Raw genomic sequence first — 15,220 nt, forward strand, 5'->3', positions numbered from 1 at the left:
TTTTGCTTGATCTTCGTCTGAATTTACTCTGTGTATATTTATATCAAGAACCACGAGCAAGGAAGAGAGAAGAACATGGCACCAGCCCCAGTGGACCTAAGAAAACCATCATAACGCTAGGGAGTCTATGATACCTGAGTTCAACATTTTCAGGGGTTTGCAAAATTCATCCTCAGTTTGGGGAAGGAAATGCTTTCAGAGTGCAGCAATGGACTTGGAGAAGGTAAAACAATTTACCAGGTTTCATTTAAATACATAGAACCTCAAGTTTGTTTATCATTGGCGTCCTCACGGATCAAACCTGATTCAGTTTCTAAAATGTAAAGGATGCTATATATATATTTTTTAATTTTCAGACACTCAATACTGAAATACAAAAACTAAGACAAAATTATCTTAAAGTGAGAAGTAAGGGGATTTTCTCAAAGAGATGATGCATTCCTGCTCAGTTTACTTTTGTTTAATGGCATTGATTTGTTAACTAGCTGACAAAGCCAGGAGTCAAACATGCAGGCCCCTCATGTATGCTAATTACGCAGCAGGTTTAAACATACGAATACAGAAGAGAGAGGTGCTGGTCTTTTTAGTTGGTGACGGATCGGAACTTAAAGAAAAAAATTACTTTTCCTTAAATTTTTTGGTATTTCTCTGTGTTGATGACGACAAACATTATTTTTTAATAGCCTGTTTTTTATTGAGATAGTATGTTACTTGGGGGAAGATAATGGCCTATTGGAAAATCAGTTAATTGAAAAGAAAATGTTTCAAATTGACAGGTATGACACTCTTTTATTTTAAAAGGCTGAGAGCACCAGAGTCCCATCTCCTAGAATTTGACATGTGAAATGAATGTAACTTGTAGATTTAGTGTTTTCATATACCTCACATATTTCTATCTGAAATGTTTTCTCTCCAGTTGCCTCTCTGTTTTAACCTGTTTCTACTCATGAATTTTGGTGTAATATTTCAAAGACTCATTTAATATGTGTCCCACATAACCCAGTTATTGTTATTTCACAGAAGAAAATCACAACACAGTAATTGATTTACAAGTAATCTTTTCCACCTTTAAGCAATATTTTCAAATCCCTTTGTTTTATTTAACTCCAACTCTCCTCCAAATGTCATAATTTTTAGTTTACTTTCTTTAGTACTTTAAAAATGTTTTTATAAACAGAATCCGGATTTATATCTTCATGAATCTCAAAAGACAAAAGTTCTACAGGGAGATGTGAGTCAAGGAGAACTTCAGGCCGTACGGATCGGCTTTTTTTTTTTCCAGTTGTGAAAATTATTGTAGTTATCCTGTATTGCATCCCATTTTGAAAGTCCCTCAAGATGGGGATTTTCTTGAGTAGCTTTGAAATAAATGATGCACTTTCACCAAAATGCTTCAAATGCTAGAAGCACCAAATGAACAGATATTAAGAAATGGGCACTACTGTCAATGTATAGCAAAAAATAGACTTGCATGTTTGCTTGTGTTTTTTAATTTTATTTATAACTTGCCGTTTAAGCAAAGGTTTAAGGCCTCTGCATCGAGATGCATGCTGCTTTGGAGGAGGGCATTGGAACTTCTCCCAAATGTAATTTGTTGGAGCCATTTGCAGTGCACATTTCGGATGGGGCACAAGCTTCTCGTAAGAGAGGATAAAGTAATTTAACTATTTTGGTATTAAGTCTGTGGCAGTTTATTTGTTTTCCAGTTAAGACCTGTGAGGGAAAGTTGGAAGCAATACCTTCACATCTAATAAATATGCTAGTAAATGTTCTCTCTTCTGCCAAGGAAAAAAATTTAAAAGTCCCTCTTTCAAGAGTAAGGAAAATGGAGTTTGGTTTCCTTTACTAAATCCTGGGAGTAAGAGGGGGGGCAGCTCTTCTTTTACACGTCTGGAAGAATTTCTATGACTCTTGAGAGTAAAGCGAATGGAATTGGCTAAGGAAATCAAATGCTGAGGAATTAACAGGGACTTCTACGTGACACGTCAAGGGAAAGGCCTTTAACAGTTGAGGTATTGCTTCCAGCTTCTCACTCACAGATCCTTTGTTTGAAAAGCAAGCTCTCTGGGGGCCAAGCCACCTTGGTTGATATAGATTTGTCCTGTGTCAGCTTAGCTAAAGGAGCACTCTATTTTCCAGAACTCCCTTCTCTCAAAGTCCTAGGTGAATATGGGCCACATTCTCGTCTTTCGCCTCGTGCATGGGATTTCCATATTTGCTCGTATGCTGCTGCAGGAGGTGTGGCATTACTGCTGTTCTGCTCCAGTGCTCTGTCCCTTGTCACTTGTCCCTGGCTCACCTTGTGGCTGGCTGCCTTGGCTCTCCGGGCCCCACGCCCTACCCCCGTCCTCCTGTCTGTGAGTGCTGGGCCAGATGGATTTGTGATGTGGCGGAGGATGTGAGGGCTTGGTTTTCAGCTCTTCTTCATAGTTTTTTTTATTAGAGAGGAAATGCATGTTATGGAAGATTTAGAACACACAGAAAGCTAATTAAAAAGTCACCTGTAATCCCAGTGCCCCATCAGACTCCTCTGTTAATTTTTATGTGTATTATCTCATCAATCATGTAAAGGTGCACACGTGTATATGTATATACTCATATATTTATGCTTATTAAATTACATAATAGGTAAAATATGAGACAATATACAAAAACATGTATCTTTGCATTTTTACACAGTTAAGATGATATGTAACATAATTGCATATTTAAATATAAAATGCATAAATACAGATATACACAAATAAGTATTTTAATTAAGTGATATTGCTTATATAGATATGTAATTTGTGCTTTTCTCATTTTAATTGATTATGAGCATTTCCCCAATTACCTAAATATTTTTGAGAGTATGTTTTAAATAATTGTATCCAGTTTCTTTCTTTATTTACTCAATCATCAACTGAATGGGTATTCATGGTCCTTTATTTCCTATTATAAGCAATACTATCATAAGAAACTTCTCACATAACATTTGGTGTAGATCTATGTTTATTTCCTGAGAATAACTTCCAGGACTTGGAGTTTCTCACTTAATGGGCATTTTCTTTAATGGTCTTGATAGTTAAGACTAAATTGTTCTTGCTACAGACTGAATGTTTGTGTTTCTCCCAAACTCACAGTTCTTTTTATTTTAATTTCCTTGAGCAGTGAGGAGATAAAATATTTTCTATCTTTATTGGTCATTACCATTCTTCTCTTGTGAGCTGCCCGTTCTGAGCTGAAAGTTACATTGTAGTGTTTGCTTTTCTTTATGGTGAGAACTTTTTAAAATCAGTGATATTAACACTTCAATTGACAGGATGTGACAAAGTAAATAAAAATATTAGAGAGTGAATATATGGTGAAATATACCTAGACTGTAGCTACTGTAAGTTACAATTGATTTTAGAAATGCTTGCTAACAGTTTGGCAGAGATCATAGGGACATAAATACTTGGAAAGTTTCAGATTTGTGCTGAAATTATCCTGGTTGGCAAGATAAGGAGAAAGAATAATTGGCTGACAGAAAGGAGATAAAGACTAAGACCCAATTAAGTTTGCAGATCAACTAAGGACATAATAGGATTTTAGTCAAGTGGGAACAAGGTTCCACAGGATTAAATTGTGAGGCCTTAGATGTGGCTGGCCTGGTCATGAAATCTCATCCTCCTGATGATGGCAATGACATGCAAATAAGGTTAAGATTAAATGCATTTGCACAGTGCGACTTTAGGACATATTTCAGTGAGTTTTGTGGAGCAAAAATATTTGAGATTGAAAAATAAAAGATGCTGTGCTAAGCTATATATTCTAGACTTTCTCAAGGTTGTGGTTGATATATGTAAAAATTACCATAAATGCTCTGTGCCCGCAGGCTGCCTCACCTCTTCTACTTGGGTTCATGGTTGCATGGGAGAAAACTCAGGGACTCAAACTGTCCCCTCTGTGACTCGGGCACTGGGACTCTTGGCAAGGGTCAGGGTACGTTGCTGTGAACTGCTTAGAACAGTGAGGATTGAGACAAGTGAGTTAATACATGGCACACACTTATTTTTCCCTATTTCTATTTGTTTTTATCTTCTTTACAGTTTGGTCACTGTTTCTTACTTATTTATTAGTTTGTTGTTACACTTCAGTTATGCAGAATTTGGGTACATGGTCAGAATTTTCCTTGTCATGTCTTCCCTTGGTTATATTTTTTTCTACTCTATAATCATTTAATATTATCCCATGGCGGGGTGCCTGGGTGGCTCAGTGGGTTAAGCCTCTGCCTTTGGCTCAGGTTATGATCTCAGGGTCTTGGAATCGAGCCCCACATGGGGCTCTCTGCTCAGCAGGGAGCCTGCTCCCCCCCACCCGCCTGCCTCTCTGCCTACTTAGGATCTCTGTGTCAAATTAAAAAGAAAAAATTATCCTAAAAATTATCCTAAATCTATCTCTATGGTTTCTATTTTAAAGCATCTCTTTCTATTATTAAGTTCTAAACTTTGAAATCCTTAATAAATCTGGAAATTATTTTTATAATATGAAATGTAATTTTATTTTCACCTCATACATGTCAAATTGTGTATAGCATTTTAAATATTATTCTCTGTTCTCAAATTTGAGATGACACACTTATCATACTTTAACATAAGTATATTTGTGAGGGTTTTTTGTTTTCTGTTCTTTTGGGTTTTTCTTCCACTTGTATTTTCCCACCAGAATAAAGAATACTAGAATAGAGAGATACTAGGGTGCTAGAGTACTAGAATAAGGAGGAACTCCTGCTTCGATATTTTAACTGTAGGACCAGAGGGGAAAAAAATTACATAGCACTCTTTAGAAGTGTACCTGGTCTTTCAACACAGCTTGTCATGCTCTGTTCTTAGATGGTTGTGTTTCAGACAAAGGCACACCTTTATCACAATTTGGAGAAGCCCAAGGCTGAGGTTCTCAGATATCAGCAAGGCTTAGAAATTGTCTTGCATGCACGTAAAATGTGCAGAATCTTAGCCTAGTTGCCAAGGATTCCTGTCCAATCAGTCCAGGGTGAGGCTCTGAGACACGTGTTTAACAAGTCCATGTGATTTTGATATGAAGGCCATGGGACAAAAGCTTAAAAAACAATTCCTTAGGCCAAATTTTGGCGGATTTTTAGAAACCCAGACCACCTATTAGAAACAAAATAAAACAGAACAGAACATATTTGACTTTGTTATTGAAACTGGTTTTATGGCTGAAATCTAACAACAGAATTATTTTATTTTCTCATTTATTCTGTTCAGAACATTTCATTTTGATATAAAGGTCATTAGTGAACTGTCATTCTAAACATAAAGTATCCCCCAAAACACAAGCTCCCTTGCACCTGTACCAAAATGCTAAGGCCTACTGATTTTAGTGTATACCTTGAGGAGTGGATAAAACTGGCTAAAAAACATTATTTAACATCTGCCAATACTTACCATAGACAGTTGTAAGAAATACCCATATAAATGTCTTCTGGGAAATGCTGATCTCTGGAGAGGAGTGTTAAGAGCTGTTGGAGTTCCAGAGTAGGGGGCAGCTTAGTAGGAGCTAAAAACTAACAAACATACAAGCAAAAATCACACTAGTTTTATGTCTGTGTTATGACTGAATCACAAAGTTAGGTTGATATCGGGGAGCAATCTCTATTAAAAAATAAGTTTATAGGGATGCCTGGGTGGCTCAGTCAGGTCAAGCATCCGACTCTTGGATTCAGCTCAGGGTGTGATCTCAGGGGTGGGGATGCAGCCCCGTGTCTGGCCCCCTGCAGCAGCGTGTCTGCTTGAGATTCTCTCCCTCCCTCTACCCCGCCCCCACCTCTCTTTCTCTCTTTCTTTCTCTCTCTCAAATAAATCTTAAAAAAAAAAAAATAAAATAAGTTTGTAGGGGTGCCCAGGTGGCTCAGTGGGTTAAGCCTCTGCCTTCGGCTTAAGTCATGATCTCAGGGTCCTGGGATCGAGCCCGGCATTCGGGCTCTCTGCTCAGCGGGAAGCCTGCTTCCCTCTCTCTCTCTGCCTGCCTCTCTGCCTACTTACGATCTCTGTCTATCAAATAAATAAACAAAATCTTAAAAAAAAAAAAAAAGAGTTTGTAGAAAAATTAACAAGGTGATAATATATTGTCTATAAACCGTGTAAGTAAACTGTAATTTAGATCTTCTAAGAGAGTAGAGTTGCTGAAGAAGTACTTTTCAGATAGAAGTCCAGAAAAAGAAAACAGAAATTCTTACTGAGAGATAGAGAGAGAGTTTGAGGCTGAGAACCCACAGCAGGGGAGAGAGGCCACTTGGAACAGGGAAACTAGAGAACATGACTGTTCTCAACCCTCAGTAAGGAGCAGCACTAAACAGTCCAACATATACTCTTGTCAAAGAGCAATGATTCCACATAGACATAACAGTCCAGGAAGATTTTATTCAAAGGTATTTGCAATAGGAGGCAAGACTATTGAAATATGAAAGAGACTGAACTTAACTCTGCTAAGAGAAAAAGCAGGAGAGCTTTTAAGGGCTGGAGACGTCCTGGGAGGTTGGTCAATGTGATTAAGCTATTGGTGGCCGTTGCTAGGCTCCTCCCATCCACAGACACTGGGAGGTGGGGGCGCCGTTTTGTCTATTTCTTTTTTTAAGTTTTTGCTTAAATCCGCGTTAGCTCACATGCAGTGTAGGGTTCATTTCGGAGGACAGTAGAGTGATGGAGCACTTCCCTATAACCCGGGGCTCATCACAGGTGCTCTCCTTCATCCGCATCACCCGCATCATCCCAACCCCACTACCCCTCTGGGAACCATCAGCTTGTTCTCTACAGTGTGTCTTTGGTTTGCCTCTCTCTCTTTTCTTGTCCCTTTGCTCATTTGTTTTGCTTCTTAAATTCCACATAGAGGTGAAATCATATGGATTTGTCTTTCTCTGACTGACTTATTTCACCAAGTATAGTACTCTCCAGCCCCACCCATGCCATTGCAAAGGCAAGATTTCATTCTTTTTTATGGCTGAGTAATAGTAGCTTGTATATATATATGCTAGTTCTTTTTTTTTTTTTTTTTGGTCTGTTCATCAGTTATGATGTTTACATAATTTAGCTATTCTAAATAATGCTGCTATAAATAATGCTGCTGCAAGATGCCTGTGTCCCTTTGAATCAGTATTTTTGTAGTTTTGTGTAAATACCTAGCAGTGCAATTCCTGGATCATAGGGTAGTTCTATTTTTAACTGTTGGAGGAAATATTATACTGTTTTCCAGAGTGTCTACAGCAGTTTGGATCTCCACCAACAATGCAAGAATATTCCCCCTGCTCCTCATCCTCTCCAACACCTGTTGTTTCCAGTGTTGTTAATTTGAGCCATTCTGACAGCTGTGAAGTGGCATATCATTGTGGTTTTGATCTGCATTTCCCTGGTGGCATGTGATGATGAACATCCTTTCATGTGTCTGTTGGCCATCTGGATGTCTTCTTTGAAGGGATGTCTGTTCATGTTTTCTGCCCATTTTTTTAATTGGCTGCTAGAACTGATAAACAAATTCAGTAAAGTCACAGGATACAAAATCAACATATGGAAATCCAGTAATGAAGCAGCAGAAAGAGAAATTAAGGCATCAGTCCCATTTACAAGTGCACCAAAAGCAATGAGATTCCTAGAAATAAACCTAACCAAGGTGGTGAAAGACCTGAACTCTGAAAACTATAAAACGCTGGGGTACTATTTTCTTGATGATGACACTTCAGAGAGCGGACTCCCGGGTCTTTGTGAAACAGGGTTCTGTGCTATAAACCTGCCTGCAAGATTTACATCTCAAAGGGGCAGAGAAGGAATTTACAATTGCAAGTTGCAAATAATGCTTTTAAGAAAAGGGAGGTCAGGAGCCTGAAGTCACAATGACACCTGTCTCAAGTTTAGTCAAGCTAAGGGGAACATCTTGGCCTCTATCCCTTTCTATCAACCTAGACGACGTAGCCTGACAGCTAGTAGCAAAAACAGAGAGAAGACATGATCGTCAACAAAGAATCTAAATATTTAGTCAAAGAAAAGCAAATCCCACATTTATCTTCAGGACTTTTGATAGCAAGGAAGCATTTGACACAAGAAAAAGGGACTCTTCAGTTCCTTTGAAGATGAGAATTTGAATTCTAGGAGAAAAGCACTGAGATTGTGAGTAGCTGACGCTGCAGAGAGAGTTAACAGATTTTAAAGGCAAGCAACATTATCAAAACTATACATTTTTAGCTGACATGTTTGTAGTTGACATTGTCTGAATATCAAAGAAGTTAAATTTAAATTATTTGTTTAATGTGGTATATTTAGTGGCAGAGGGAAAGTGTCCTATCCATTCTGTTGTGGATAAAATCCATTCACTTGTTTATTCAATTCTTATTACTTTATTTTTTCCCAAATGCTCTAACAGATTTTTTAAAACTGATCACATGTCCAATATTATACTTAACTCAAATAATGAAGGAAGCAATTAGATGTTACAATCAGGGCACCTGGGTGGCTCAGTCAGTTAAGCAGAGTCCGCCCCCCACCCCCGCAGTGTGCATCTTCTCCCTCTCCTTCTGCCCCCTTCCTTCTCTCATGCTGTCTCTCCAATAAATAGATAAATTTTTTAAAAAAAGATGTCACAATCAGTTCAAAAAACTTTTCAAAGAACTCACGTATTTTGGCAGGAAAATTTGCTGAAATTCATTTACAAAGGGTCACAATCCTGCTCTGTCTTCACAGTGTGATAATGAAGAACATTATATTGGATACAATTCATGTGCGTTTTTTGGACAAAGTTGCATTATCTTAAGTTCTCCACAAATAACAATAACTATTTCACTATTGTGAAATAGTTCAAAGAGAACAAAAGAATGGTCTTATAGAGTGAGGTATGATCTTTTTTCACCTTTTTGATTAAAGATGTTGAGTATACACACACACACACACACACACACACACACACACATATATATGTTTCTATATACATAGATAGATTCCATTTCACAGTCTTTCACGTTTTTTCCTGACACGGTCGCTCACTAAGTAGTTTTTAGTGAAAGGTTAAAAGTGTTATATAAAATAGAAATAAAATTGACAAACTCTGTTGAGGAGGAGAAGATAATCCCAACCCTAAACTAATATAGTTATTATAAACAACAAGTAATATGAACAGAAAGGAAAATGAGTTGTGTAGTTCAATAACTAATAAAGGTAATAATTAGACTTTCTTTATAATACCAAAAAAAAAAAACCAAGTTTGGTGTATAAAAAATATATTTTGCATTTTGTTAGGTACCGTTAACATCTATGCCAACACCACCAACCCTTCTTTTTCCTCTGTTATTCTTAGTATCGGGTGCCGGGTGAACTCCTGTGCCGCCCGACTTCTGTATTCCTTGGTCTCCCCTCTTCTCCACATCACCACCTCCATCTGCCTTCATGACAATATAACATTTACTTGTAAAGAGCTATATTGTCATTTCTTGTATAGACCCTGAAGGTTATCCTTACTCTGCATTTTAAACAAATATTGTAATAAGCAAGTATTTGATTAACAACTGTTTCAAATTCTAATCAGAAAAAAAAAATTCTTCAGAGTCATGTTCCTGTGGCATGGGAGAAAAAAGTTCTCCATATCTGTGTAGGTGACAGTTCTTGAATAGCTTTAATATTTACATTTTAAGAAGACTTTCAGTGTTGTTGAAGGAATGATGATTGCTGTAGAGTACTTTCAAATACACTTGACACTTAATAAACACCCATTTTTATTAACACTTGAGATCGCTTTCACTAATTGAGCTCAGGATTCAGTGCTTGATTATGGAATCCTACAAGTATATCTTAAATACTTCTCAGGGTTGCTTAACAAATAGACAAACTAGTGACAGAATCATATTTCAGTTGAAATAAGTATAATGCTTAGAGTATGGCACAGGGTAAATAAATCTTTCTAAAATTCTTTCTTCTTTCCTCTAATTGCTTCATTTGCTTTTATCTTTCATATTTCTACTTTAAAAAGTCATTCTAAAAAATTACAATAATAATGCCTGCTTAGGTAAGCAATGGAGACTAAGTTAACAGTCTCTTTTTTTATCAGTTAGGCATGCTTTGGAAATGCAAGTAACAGACAATGACTGATAGTCACAAATATGCATTTATTTTTCGCATATAAACAGAAGCGTTTATGTTAGCCGTGGCTGGTCTTGAGAGTGTATCACTGCAGCTTCTTTGGCGTCTTTCTCCTGGTTACAATATGATTGCTCCAAGAATCGTATTTGAGTGTGTAGGGAAGGAACAATTTTCCCTCTGCCCTTCGAAGTTCTTAGGTGAGACCCTTGTAATAAAAAAACAGGTAAACCAGAGGAAAACAAAGACACGTTTATTAACATATATACTTCTGTATACATAGGGAATACTCAGGGAAAAATGAGTGATTCCTTGAGATGTATTGTATACTGGCTTAAATACCATTTTAAGCTAAAGGCAAGAGAAAGAAAGGTGAAGGAGGTTACTGGGAGAAGCAGGGTAGATAAGGGTGGGGTGTGTGGTGCAGACTGAAGTCGGCCCCTTCTCCGTGATGTGAGTTTCTTGGGATAGAGGCATCCTCCTCTTTCTGGTACAGAGAAGAAGACACGCTTATCGATGGAGACTTCCTTTACAGAAGGGCATCAGTCTGCCCTACTTCCAGAGCTGCTCTTGTCTGCTGCTTCTGAAAATAATAGGTCAAAATAATCGTATGCCAAAAAGGCACGTTTGGGGATGCGTAGTCTGTTACCCTTCAGGTTGAGGGCAAGGGAAGGAGGGGAAGCAGTGCCAGCTGCTTCTGTCTCTTTCATTCAGAAGTCGGGACTCCGCCGAATGCTCCTAGCTCACTGTCCTTTTGCTCGTTGGCTCGGACTTGAAGGCAGGGAGGTACCTCCACGGAAGCACCCGGGTAACCTGACTTTCAGGCCAGGAGAGTGGGAGGAGGCAAGGGAGGAAGGCAGTGAGGACCGACTCGCTTCACATTCAAATTCAATTAGCCAACACAGAGTGCGCCCGCAGTTTCAGAGGTAGAGGTCAGTGATTCATCAGCTGCACGTAACACCCGTGACTCTGGAGGGGCCCTTCATTCTTGCCTTCAGTCCTGCGCACCTGCGGTATTAACCATTCGGTGTGTAGCCCTCTTCTTTTACGCACATTCATGCGCACATGTCTATACACTATACGCATATGTTAACATCAAAAACAGGATAAGATCTGACATGTTATTCTGCCGCTTTTTTCCTCCACATACTCTTTTTTATATAATATAAACAAGGATCTGCATATATATGTATATATACGTATCTATATAGATAAAATATATAAAAAATATTTCCAAAGTCTTCCCAAATCTGTGTGTATGCATACGTATGGGGGTATACATTTATATGCGTGTGTGCACATATATGTGGAACAGCACCTGTTTTTACATGTGTTTATTTATGTGTGTGTCTACATATATGCATACATATAGATACATAGATGCATTTGTAGATTCATCCATATGTGCACATTTTTTATTTCCATAAGTGAGATTTATTATAGATATATATTAGCATCAAAAGACATAAACCTTATTGTTTTTAAAGAGATAAAAGATTTTAACAAGTTATACCTTATCTTTATGTGACTTTCTCCTTCTCCCTACTTTGTCGACCATTGGATAGTAGTGACATTTTAATGATTGTCAATCTGCTGAGGGACGCCAGCAGATTTAAGATGCACATTTTAATGATGTGACTGAAGCTCAGAGAGCCTAACTGACGAGCTCAAGGCGGTAAATCACCGAGCGGAGCAGTTTGGTTTTGCATTTTTGAGTACCGGTCCATCCTGTTTTTAAAGGAGTGCATGTTAATCTCAGCTATGTGTTATTATTTTGGGTCTAAATTTCGCTCTTTCTCCAGATTTTTCTTTCCTACATAAAGAGCTGTAATTAATAGCATTCCTGCTTTCTCTGAGAGCCGTGCCTTTTAGGGTTCTACTCCTCTTCCTTTACATCTGAACCTTCCAACACAGGTACAGATTGTTGCCTTAATTTTGGCAACTGAGAAAGGCTACTTGTAGAGATGTTCCAGGCATGACTCATCTTCGAATGTTGCTGCTCTGTGCTCAGGTAAAACTGACGCAGTCACTTCTCGCGAGGCAAGCCTGCTCACCGAGGCTCTTGTGGTGTGCAGAATGCTCGAGCGAATGTCCGTTGCCTGTGGGGGATTCACTTGCTCGGTCTTCATAGATTAAAACAACCTTACGTTGATAGGGTTTCTGATGGACTAATAGGCTGAAAAACTGTTGTTTCCCTGGTCCAGGGCCTCACAGGTAGAGATTTTAAAATGTCATGTGAAGTTGCTGCGTTGTAGCTTTTGTACACGCAAAGGTTTCCCCATGGGCTGATAATTCAAGGAGCAGTCCTTCTACTGTTCGCACAGATGCGAAGCAATTTGAGATATTTTTTTTCCACTTGATTATATTATGTCTCAAAGGTGAGTTTTAAGTGTAATTTTCTGATAGATACTAGTTTCTGTGAAATTACTATTTACGTAAGTGTCAGATGTAGGTAGGGTGCTGTAGAAATAAAACATACGTTAAAGGCCTATCTCTTAGCTCCTCTCTCGGTTGATCTCTGCAGGGACCTACTTGTGAGGCCACAGCATTATCAATTTGAAGTTGCTGCATCTCCATCCCGCTGAGGCCACCTTCGCTTACTCAAGTGGGTTTTATGAAGAAAAGTCACTTCTAAAGTCTGGCATATTATACTGGCATTATTATATCATTAAAAGTTTAAATATGTATTAGAAAATGTGTTATAAGTGCCAGAACATAGATGTAAACATTTTTAAATTGAAGATCCCCAGGTTATCCGTACGCTGTTTCTCTTCACTTTGTAAGGCAACTAATCAAATTTACAGTAAGTGTACTTAAGAGTACCCTGTTTTTATACGAGCTTACATAATAATTTATGGGGACAGTTTTACAACAACTTTTGATAATGAAGAATATGTCTCGTGTTCACAAATACAATATGAAAAAAAATCAATATCCCATTTTATTTTCAAAATGATACATGAAAAGGAGTTTCAAGATTTATAGAATTTTAAATTCCATTAATTTTAAGTTACATTAAAATCTTCAAGTCTAATGATCCCCATCCAAGGCAGAATTTTGTCTACAATATTCAGTTTCAGCTTATTTTTAGAGGCCGTCTTTATATAGCGACTCATTCCAATTTCAAGAAGTTTAAAGTGTTGGAAAGTTTTCTTTTTACTCTGTCGAAGCCAGCTCCACTGTAATTTCCACGCACTGGCCCTGGTTCGACTCCCTAAAGCCGCACAGGATACATTTCATCCTCTTCTCTGTGACAGTCCTTCAAATATTTGTGAATGATTCTTCCCATAAGAATTTCTGCTGAAGCTAAACATGTCACTTAATGAAACCTTTCTTCATATAACGAGTTGTCTGCCCTTTCATCACTTAGTTATTCATCCCAGCATATAAGTTTTTGTTTGTTTGTTTGTTTTTACTGTTATGACCAAAATTTGTAAGTAACGGAACTGCTTTTCCTCACAGAATGTGGAAATAGGCACAGTGTGGTGAATGAGGCTAGGAGTGAACTGCAAACAGCACTTCAAGTGATGTCTCACCAAAGAGACTATTCCAGACCAATAGCTCCCTTCAGCTGTACATGCTGCTTTGGTCAATGTAGCCCACGGCTGTACCAGCTTCTAGAAAATCAGCAGGAGGATGGAAGCTGATACTGAGTTTTCTGTTGTTTAAAGGTGATACTCCATTTTTGTAGTATAGTGATAAAATTATTCCAGTTCAATAACCACATTCAAACGTATTTGCTAGATATGATTTAGAAACATAATGATAATTGCAGATATGTAGTCTCTTTTCTCTTTAAATCAGGCACACACATTATCTCCACTTCAGTAATTTTTATTTTTGACTTAAGACGATTTATGCCGTTATTCATGCCTGCACCCATTCACTGACTCATTTGGCAGATGTTTATTGAGGTACTACTATGCGTCAGATACTCTCACTGATGCTGGGACTGTAATTGTGAACAAAACAGATGTTGTCCCTTCTCTCACAGAACTCTTCTTCTAGAGTCTGTGGGGGGAAGACTGACATTACTGATATAATTATTGATTGTCTTCAGTGCTGAGTGAGAAATAGATGTGAGGTGACTGCTATTGACTCTAATATATAGCCAGACTCGAGTACCGCTTTATTAGACTAACAGAGAAGTAGTCTATATTTTTGTAATAGTTAAAATTTTTTTTTTAAAAAGGATATTACGTGTGCAAGAAAGTATAGCCATTTAATATTAACATTTTGTTGAATATCTTGTATCTGTAAACTGTTAGAGAGGAACAGGTTCTGTTTTTTTAAACATTTGTTTATTTTTTAAAAAATGTTGTTTAAGGGTGCCTGGGTGGTTCAGTTGGTTAGGTGTCTTGCCTTTGGCTTGGGTCATGGTCCCAAGGTCCTGGGAGCCAGCTGCGAGTCCAGATCCCTGCTCCACAGGGGGGTCTGTTTCTTCCTCTTCCTTTGCACCTGCTCGTGTACTCTCTCTTGCTCACTCATACAAATAAATAAAATATATATTTTTTAATTTGTTTATTTATAAGATAAGTCAATTAAATTTATTTAAGGAAAACTAATGGCAGGGAGAGTTAGGTGTACCCTATAACCCGTAATCACTTAACACCGAAATGATCATTTAAAACTGAAATATGGGAGCGCCTGGGTGACAGATACAGTTAAGCATCCTGTTCTTGGTTTTAGCTCAGGTCACAATCTCAGGGTCTTGGGATTCAGTCCCTGCACTCAGCAGGGAATCTGCATGCCCCCGGCCCGCCCCTTTCACTCCTGAGAACATGCTCCCTCTCCCTCTCTCTCAACTAGATTAATAAATCTTTTTAAAAAATAAAAAAATAAAACTGTACACACACACACACACACACACACACACACACACTTTACCTTTGAAACTGATTGGCAGTGACATCAGCAGGAATGAAAGAATAAGGATTTCTCAAAATCTTCTCCTTCATAAAAGCCCCAAGGATGCTGGCGAAAGAATCTGCATCAACTGTTTTCAGGACTCTAGAAATTAATAAAGTTTTGCAGGAATCTGGGGAGCATTTATTTAAGTAAAACAGCAGAATTTTTGTAAGAAAGTGAGTTTTCTGATATTTTAACCTGTCTGTGTCCATCTG

The sequence above is a fragment of the Mustela lutreola genome, chromosome 11 (genome assembly GCF_030435805.1).
Source record: "Mustela lutreola isolate mMusLut2 chromosome 11, mMusLut2.pri, whole genome shotgun sequence".
Classification (NCBI taxonomy): domain Eukaryota; kingdom Metazoa; phylum Chordata; class Mammalia; order Carnivora; family Mustelidae; genus Mustela; species Mustela lutreola.